The 8,983-nt window shown below is 38.7% G+C and overlaps 1 pseudogene; it reads left to right on the top strand.

Moving 5' to 3' along the window:
- The first annotated feature begins 2,293 nt into the window (after positions 1–2,293).
- Positions 2,294–2,912, top strand: LOC129563466 (T cell receptor delta variable 1 pseudogene; annotated as a pseudogene).
- Positions 2,913–8,983: the final 6,071 nt, after the last annotated feature.

Below are 8,983 nucleotides of genomic sequence, written 5' to 3'. Positions count from 1 at the left end.
AAAAGGACAAAATATAGAGATCAAAGGATCAGTAGTTTCTAGAGGTTATCACGAGTTGCAGGGGTGGAGATAGTATGAAAATTGTTTTCTCTAGAGATGGAACAATTCTGTATCATGATTTTTGTAATGGTACAAAAACCTACACCTGTGATAAAATTTCATAGAGCTATGCATAAAAACTGCGTATAAAACTGATGCATCAGATTATCATTTGTATTTAAAAAATATTTTATCAATATCAATTTTCTGGTATATATAATGTATATAATTGTTATATACAAATATATATGCTACATGTACAATATCATGCTGCTGCCCAGGCTGCTGTGAGCATTCATGATCTCTTCTTTTAAGATACAAGCAAACCAAGGCATCAGCTGCCTGACAGCACTCAGAGGTGAAATGGGACAGGGGAGAAGATGTCTCAACTAAACGTGCACTCTCCTCCATGTATCAGTCATTAATAACGCCATTCAAGGAACTTAAAACCAAGGAATTGACACTGTTTTAAAGACCTTGTCTGTACTTTCTTTTCTATTATCTATATGCCTTTGATTCTTTTTGTTAATTCATCCATTAAAATGATGAAACTAAATGGAAGATTGACAGCTATGTTCTAAATGAACATGTCAGCTCAGTTCACTTCAGTGGCTCAGTTGTTTCTGACTCTTTGTGACCTGACGGACTGCAGCATGCCAGGTTTCCCTGTCCATCACCAACTCCCCGAGCTTACGCAAACTCATGTCCATTGAGTTGCTAATGCCATCCAGCCATCTCATCCTCTGTCATCCCCATCTCCTCCTGCCTTCAATGAACATCTAACAGTTTACAAAACTTCATGCATCACCATTTATGGTGTAGATACAGTTTGTAGATACTAAGTTTTGTTGAAGTGCATTATAATACTATGACACAGAAAGATCCAGCATGCTTATCTAAAGTGTATTTTTACAAGAAGAAAAAATAATAAGCAACTAACTAGTGAGACTGAACAATTTGGGCCAGTGGGATAGAAAATGTGACAAGAGGACAATTTCAAGACACATGATCTAATAAGTACAATTCTACTTGTGGAGGCAAAGAGACTGAATATTCTGATCCTTTTCAAAATCTAATAAATAAGGCTCAATATCAGGTTTCAAAAGTATAATTATTTTATTTCTGTCATAAATTCATATAAACACAATCAATAGAATAGACTCTTCAAGTCAGAAGGAATGATTTTTTTTTTATCATTTGATGTCAAAGTAATTTTACATATTGAAAAAACTAAGTAGAGCCATAAAACCCAGAAAAAAATACATTAAAAATTTTGGATAAGACTACATTTCACCAAGAAGACCAAAGATCTGTGAGTTTTTAAATAAAGTACTTAGATTCTGAATGGAGCAATATAATTGCAGGCTAAATAAATGACAAGTAACTAGATTACAAGAAGGGTTTGTAGCTTAAACTAAATTTTATTTTAGATCTGTTCATGTTGCAGCTAATGGCATTATTTTATTCTTTTTTTATAGCTGAATGGTTTCATCATGGGTTTCCCTGGTGGTTCAGTGGTAAAGAATGCGTTTGCAAGCAGGAGACACGGGTTTGACCCCTGGGTCAGGAAGAAGCTCTGAAGAAGGAAACGGTACCCCACTCCAGTATTCTTGCCTGGGAAATCCCATGGACAGAGCAGTCTGGAGCGCTACAGTCCACGGGGTTGAAAATCAGTGGGACACAACTTAGCAACTAAACAATAACGGCAACAATTTCGTTATACATATGTTCTATCCACTCCTCTGTTGATGGATATTTCATTTTGCTGCACAGCAGAAGCTAACACAACACTGTAAATCAACTATAGTTTAATAAAAAATTCTAAAACAAAAAACAAATACTGTCTTAAATGGAGTGGCAAAATTATTGTGTTGAATAATTATCAGTGAATGTCACCTAATTTGTTCCTCAATTCCCCTCAGCTCAAATCTTTTTTTTTTTTAATAAACCAAACAAATACCACCAAGTCCATTAAATCTTTATTACTAATTGTTTTTGTGAATCCCCCTTTCAGGATCAACCTAACTTAATTACCAGTGAAAGAAAAATCAACAAAGTAAAAGTTTGTGGTGAGCCAGACTTTTTTTCCCATCTATTCACAGAACACATGACGTATGTAAATGACAAACTCCACTTCCTGTTTGAGGGAGTCACACAGGACCTGAGGTAATATGTATATGTGCTGCCAGGGGCACAAAGACACTCTCAGCTTGAGGCAAAGCTGAGCACAATTGTGCAGGGGAAACCACGCCTCATGCCGCTCTCCAGCCTGCTCTGGGTGTTCCTGGCCTTCACCTTCTCTGGTAGGGATGCTCCCAAACATGGGTGCGAGTGTTCAGGGTGAAAGGACTGCACACAGGCATGTGATGCTTCACAGGGACTTGGGGAGGAAAGGAGGAAGGGAGAAAACCAAGCATCTTATGATTTCAGTTTGTTTTGGGGGGTGATGGTCCTAAACGAGTCTAATTCCTTCATTATTTTATTCACTGTTTCATCTCTGTTTTCTGCTTTTCCCCACAGGATCCAGTGTAGCCCAGAAAGTTATTCAAGACCAGCTAGACATATCCAGTCGAGTTGGGGAGTCAGTTACCCTGAACTGTCGGTATGAAACAAGTTGGAGCAGTTATAACATTTTTTGGTACAAGCAACTTCCGAGTGGAGAGATGATTTTCCTTACAAGGGATGGCCGTTACTCTATAAATGTTGAGAGATCACGTAAATCATCCAGCCTCACCATTTCAACCTTACAATTAGAAGATTCTGCAAAGTACTTCTGTGCTCTCTGGGAACTCACAGTGCTTCAAGTAATAGGAAAAGCTAAACAAAAACCCCCAAGCTTAGTAAGAGAAAGCCTCTCTGCTGTAGGACCCTAGCTGAAATACACACCTGCAGACCCCAGACAAGAAATGGTAGTCCTGTGGTTGCTTCATCTGTGGTCTGGATCAGATTTAATTCTAAATAAAAGCTCCTTCCATGTCATATGGAAGCAGGTGTTCAGAGTAAATTTCTACTGGTACATTCTCCTCTTGAATTTTTGGCTTTAAATCAACCATATAGAAAATGTGTAAAGTTGTCTAAATTTGAAAACTTGCCCCATAATAATATAAAATGACATTTTCACCAAAGATCCTCATATCACAAATCTTGACATAGTATCTGAAATTGTCATTAATATCATTTCCTTAGTTCTTTCCTTTTAGGGCTTCCCAGGCAGTAGGGGTAAAGAACTCGCCTGCTAATGCAGGAGACATAAGAGACACAGATTTGATCCCTGATTTGTGAAGTTCCACTGGAGGAGGGCATGACAACCCACTCCAGTATTCTTGCCTGGAGAATCTCTTGGACAGAGGAGCTCGGTGGGCTACAATAGGGTCACAAAGAGTAGGACATAACTGAAGCAACTTATCATACAGCCCTTTCTTCTTAGACATCATGTCAGGGCATATTCAGAGAAGGAGAACTACCAGTGATGTAGAGTAAGAGTTTAGTTATAAGGATTATTCGACTTCTCTTGTGGCTCAGCTGGTAAAGAATCTGCCTGCAATGCAGGAGACCTGGGGAGAGTCCCTTGGACTGAAAGGAGATGAAACCAGTCAATCCTAAAGGAAATCAGTCCTGAATATTCACTGGAAGGACTGATTCTGGAGCTGAAACTCCAATACTTTGGCCACCTGATGTGAAGAACTGACTCATTGGAAAAGACCCTGGTACTGGGAAAGATTGAAGACAGGAGAAGGGGATGACAGAGGAAGAGATGGTTGAATGGTATCACCGACTTGATGGACATGAGTGTGAGCAAGCTCTGGGAGTTGGTGATGGACAGGGAGGCCTGGTGTGCTGCAGTCCATGGGGTCACAAAGAGTCAGACACCACTGAGCAACTGAACTGATAAGGATTATTCACAGGCAGAGGCTAGAGCCGGGGAAGAGTCTGTTCCATTTTTATTCCAACACTAAATACAGATAAAAACTGTTACATTTGTATTTGTTGTTGTGTCTGAATTCACTGAAAGTCAACCAGAGTAACATTTGTTAAGGAAAGTTGGATGTGGACAAAAGCATGGACAAACTGACATATATGGAAATAACATGAGGACAATGGAACCCACAAGGTACACTGAAACTTGTCTTTTTCTCTTACCTCCTTTAGGCTGACAGTACTGGGTGAACTTCAGGGGAAGTGGATGTCATTTGCCATCATACTACAAGCATACTTGGTCAAAGACAAAGATAAAATGAGTAACAGATCTGGTGGAAGGTCCAGTTGTGAGTCAACAATAAATTGAACGACCTGATCAGCAGGAACATTATGAGCTGCCAAAGTCCCTGGAGCCCTGTACCAACCTGTGGAACATAGAACCAAGGCTACCTCATCACAAGTACCTTCCTAATCTTATGCACACCTCTTTCATGGCCAACCATAAACGAGAACAATACAGATTCTGGGAAACAGATTTCTAGATAGTTATGTTGAGACAGAACAAAGCCACTGTAATAGCTTAACTAGTTAACTTCACTCCTTATTTACTAAGAATTCATCATTACCTCTTTGAAGAAAAGTACTTTTTGATAAGGATAACAGGAAAATTATGCTTCCTGTTCAGTTCAGTTCAGTCTCTCAGTTGTGTCCGACTCTTTAAGACCCCATAAACTGCAGCACACCAGGCCTCCCTGTTCATCACCAACTCCCGGAGTTTACCCAAACTCATGTCCATTGCGTTGGTGATGCCATCTGACCATCTCATCCTCTGTTGTCCCCATCTCCTCCTGCCCTCAATATTTCCCAGCATCAGGGTCTTTTCAAATGAGTCAGCTCTTCACATCAGGTGGCCAAAGTATTGGAGTTTCAGCTTCAACATCAGTCCTTCCAATGAACACCCAGGACTGATCTCCTTTAGGATGAGCTGGTTGGATCTCCTTGCAATCCAAGGGACTCTCAAGAGTCTTCTCCAACACCACAGCAAAAGCATCAGTTCTTTGGCACTCAGCTTTCTTTATCGTCCAACTCTCACATCCATACATGACTACTTGAAAAACCATAGCCTTGACTAGAAGGACCTTTGTGGGCAAAGTAATATCTCTGCCTTTTAATATGCTGTCTAGGTTGGTCATAACTTTCTTTCCAAGGAGTAACGTCTTTTTATTTCATGGCTGCAATCACCATCTGCAGTGATTTTGGAGCCCAGAAAAATAAAGTTAGCCACTGTTTCCACTGTTTCCCCATCTAGTTGCCATGAAATGATGGGACTGGATGCCATGATCTTAGTTTTCTGAATGTTGAGCTTTAAGCCAACTTTTTCACTCTCATCTTTCACATTCATCAAGAGGCTCTTTAGTTCTTCTTCACTTTCTTCCATAATGGTGGTGTCATCTGCATATCTGAGGTTATTGATATTTCTCCCAGCAATCTTGATTTCAGCTTGTGCTTATTTCAGCCCAGCATTTCTCATGATATACTCTGTGTATAACTTAAATAAGCAGGGTGATAATATATAGCCTTGATGTACTCCTTTTCCTGTTTGGAACCATTCTGTTGTTCCATGTCCAGTTCTAACTATTGCTTCCTGACCTGCATACAGATTTCTCAAGAGGCAGGTCAGGTGGTCTGGTATTTCCATCTCTTTTAGAATTTTCCACAGTTTATTGTGATCCACACAGTCAAAGACTTTGGCATAGTCAATAAAGCTGAAATAGATGTTTTTCTGGAACTCTCTTGATTTTTCGGTGATCCAGCAGATGTTGGCAATTTGATCTCTGCTTCCTCTGCCTTTTCTAAATCCAGCTTGAACATCTGGAAGTTCATGGTTCAGATATTGCTGAAGCCTGGCTTGGAGAATTTTGAACATTACTTTACTAGCGTTTGAGATGAGTGCAATTGTATGGTAGTTTGAGCATTCTTTGGCATTGGAATGAAAACTGACCTTTTGCTGTCCTGTGGCCACTGCTGATTTTTTCAAATTTGCTGACATATTGAGTGCAGCACTTTCACAGCATCATCTTTCAGGATTTGAAATAGCTCAATTGGAATTCCATCACTTCCACTAGCTTTGTTTGTAGTGATGCTTCCTAAGCTACACTTGACTTCACATTCCAGGATGTCTGGTTCTAGGTGAGTGATCACACCATCGTGATTATCTGGGTCGTGAAGATCTTTTTTGTACAGTTCTTCTGTGTATTCTTGTCACCTCTTCTTAATATCTTCTGCTTCTGTTAGGTCCATACCATATTTGTCCTTTATTGAGCCCATCTTTGCATGAAATATTCCCTTGGTATCTCTAATTTTCTTGAAGAGATCTCTAGTCTTTCCCATTCTGTTGTTTTCCTCTATTTCTTTGCACTGATCACCGAGGAAGGCTTTCTTATCTCTCCTTGCTATTCTTTGGGACTCTGTATCCAAATAGGTATATCTTTCCTTTCCTCGTTTGCTTTCTGCATCTCTTCTTTTCACCGCTATTTGTAAGGCCTCCTCAAACAGCCATTTTGCTTTCTTGCATTCCTTTTTATTGGGGATGGTCTTGATCCCTGTCTCCTGTACAATGTCATGAAACTCTGTCCATAGTTCATCAGGCACTTTGTCTAGCAGATTTAGTCCCTTAAATCTATTTCTCACTTCCACTGTATAATCATAAAGGATTTGATTTAGGTTATACCTGAATGGTCTAGTGGTCTTCCTCACTTCCTTCAATTTAAGTTTTAACATGCTTCCTGTTAATATGATGCAATTATTTTTCATTCAACAAAAATAAACTCTCTCCTTCAAAGAGAATACTGAGTTAATTTATCCATTTATGGATGATGCTCTTTCCTCATCTAGCTGAATCACACTCTCCCATTGAATTCTGTATCTTAAATACTGAGATACACAGAGATGTAAGATTAAATTGTAGTGGCATGTTTTCTTTTACCACAGACAGGCAAAGAAGAGAGAGAAGCTAAAAAATGGTTAATGTATACATAAATATATTCATGTAAAATGAAGATAATTTTATAACTATTATAGCTTTTGTTACTGCAAATAACCACATGATTGTAACTGATATTTATAACTACCTCATTTATTACCCATTCTATAACCTCTTTACTATAGCAAGAACCTCCACTCACTGCTGTACTTGACTTCCTATAAAGCAAGCTCCTTATTCAGGAGCAATGCTATGTGAAAAGTCATAAAGATGAATAAAGAACTCTGCAAGTTCACCACTGTGGTTTTGGCAGAAGTTTGTAAGCACTGAAGACAAATCCAAGGGTCTAATTTAGTGGAAGAAATTCTTGCTAATAGTCAGAAGAAACCAATATGCTGTGTTCTGGGAAACATCATTAAGAATGATGCCTGAGTTCTCATCACAAGCAATGGCAGTCACAAAAGGAAAGCATTCTCAAAGTTTTTAAAGAAGACAATTGGAAAAGAAGAAGTAAAACTCTCACTGTTTGCAGATGACATGATCCTCTACATAGAAAACCCTAAAGACTCCACCAGAAAATTACTAGAGCTAATCAATGAATAGAGTAAAGTTGCACGATATAAAATCAACACACAGAAATCCCTTGCATGCCTATACACTAATAATGAGAAAATAGAAAGAGAAATTAAGGAAACAATTCCGTTCACCATTGCAACAAAAAGAATAAAATACTTAGGAATATATCTACCTAAAGAAATCAAAGACCTATATATAGAAAACTATAAAACACTGGTGAAAGAAATCAAAGAGGACACAAACAGATGGAGAAATATACCTTGTTCACTGATCGGAAGAATCAATATAGTGAAAATGAGTATACAACCCCAAGTAATCTATAGATTCAATGCAATCCCTATCAACCTACCAACGGTATTTTTCACAGAGCTAGAACAAATGATGTCACAATTTGTATGGAAATACAAAAAACCTCGAATTGCCAAAGCAATCTTGAGAAAGAAGAATGGAACTGGAGAAATCAACCTGCCTGACTTCAGGCTCTACTACAAAGCCATAGTCATCAAGACAGTATGGCACTGGCACAAAGACAGAAATATAGATCAATGGAACAAAATAGAAAGCCCAGAGATAAATCCATGCACCTATGGACACCTTATCTTTGACAAGGGAAGCAAGAATATTCAATGGAGAAAAGACAATCTCCTTAACAAGTGGTGCTGGAAAAACTGGTCAACCACTTGTAAAAGAATGAAACTAGAACACTCCCTAACACCATACACAAAAACAAACTCAAAATGGAATAAAGATCTAAATGTAAGACCAGAAACTATAAAACTCCTAGAGGAGAACATAGGCAAAACACTCTCCGACATAAATCACAGCAGGATCCTCCAAGACCCACCTCCCAGAATATTGGAAATAAAAGAAAAAATAAACAAATGGGACCTAATTAAAATCAAAAGCTTCTGCACAGCAAAGGAAACTATAAGCAAGGTGAAAAGACAGCCTTCAAAATGGGAGAAAATAATAGCAAATGAAGCAACTGACAAAGAATTAATCTCAAAAATATACAAGCAACTCTTGCAACTCAATTCCAGAAAAATAAACAACCCAATCAAAAAATGGGTCAAAGAACTAAACAGACATTTCTCCAAAGAAGACATAAAGATGGCTAACAAACACATGAAAAGATGCTCAACATCCCTCATAATCAGAGAGATGCAAATCAAAACCACAGTGAGGTACCATTTCACGCCAGTCAGAATGGCTGCTATCCAAATGTCTACAAGCAATAAATGCTGGAGAGGGTGTGGAGAAAAGGGAACCCTCTTACACTGTTGGTGGGAATGCAAACTAGTACAACCACTATGGAGAACAGTGTGGAGATTTCTTAAAAAACTGGAAATAGAACTGCCGTGTGACCCAGCAATCCCACTTCTGGGCTTACACACCAAGGAAACCAGAATTGAAAGAGACACATGTACTCCAATGTTCTTCGCAGCACTATTTATAATAGCCAGGACA

Source organism: Moschus berezovskii, chromosome 9 (assembly GCF_049115385.1).
Source record: "Moschus berezovskii isolate FMDL1 chromosome 9, NW_MosBer_1.0, whole genome shotgun sequence".
NCBI classification, from domain to species: domain Eukaryota; kingdom Metazoa; phylum Chordata; class Mammalia; order Artiodactyla; family Moschidae; genus Moschus; species Moschus berezovskii.
Note: the sequence above shows the minus strand (reverse complement) of the source record. Positions and strands in the feature narration are given on the sequence as shown.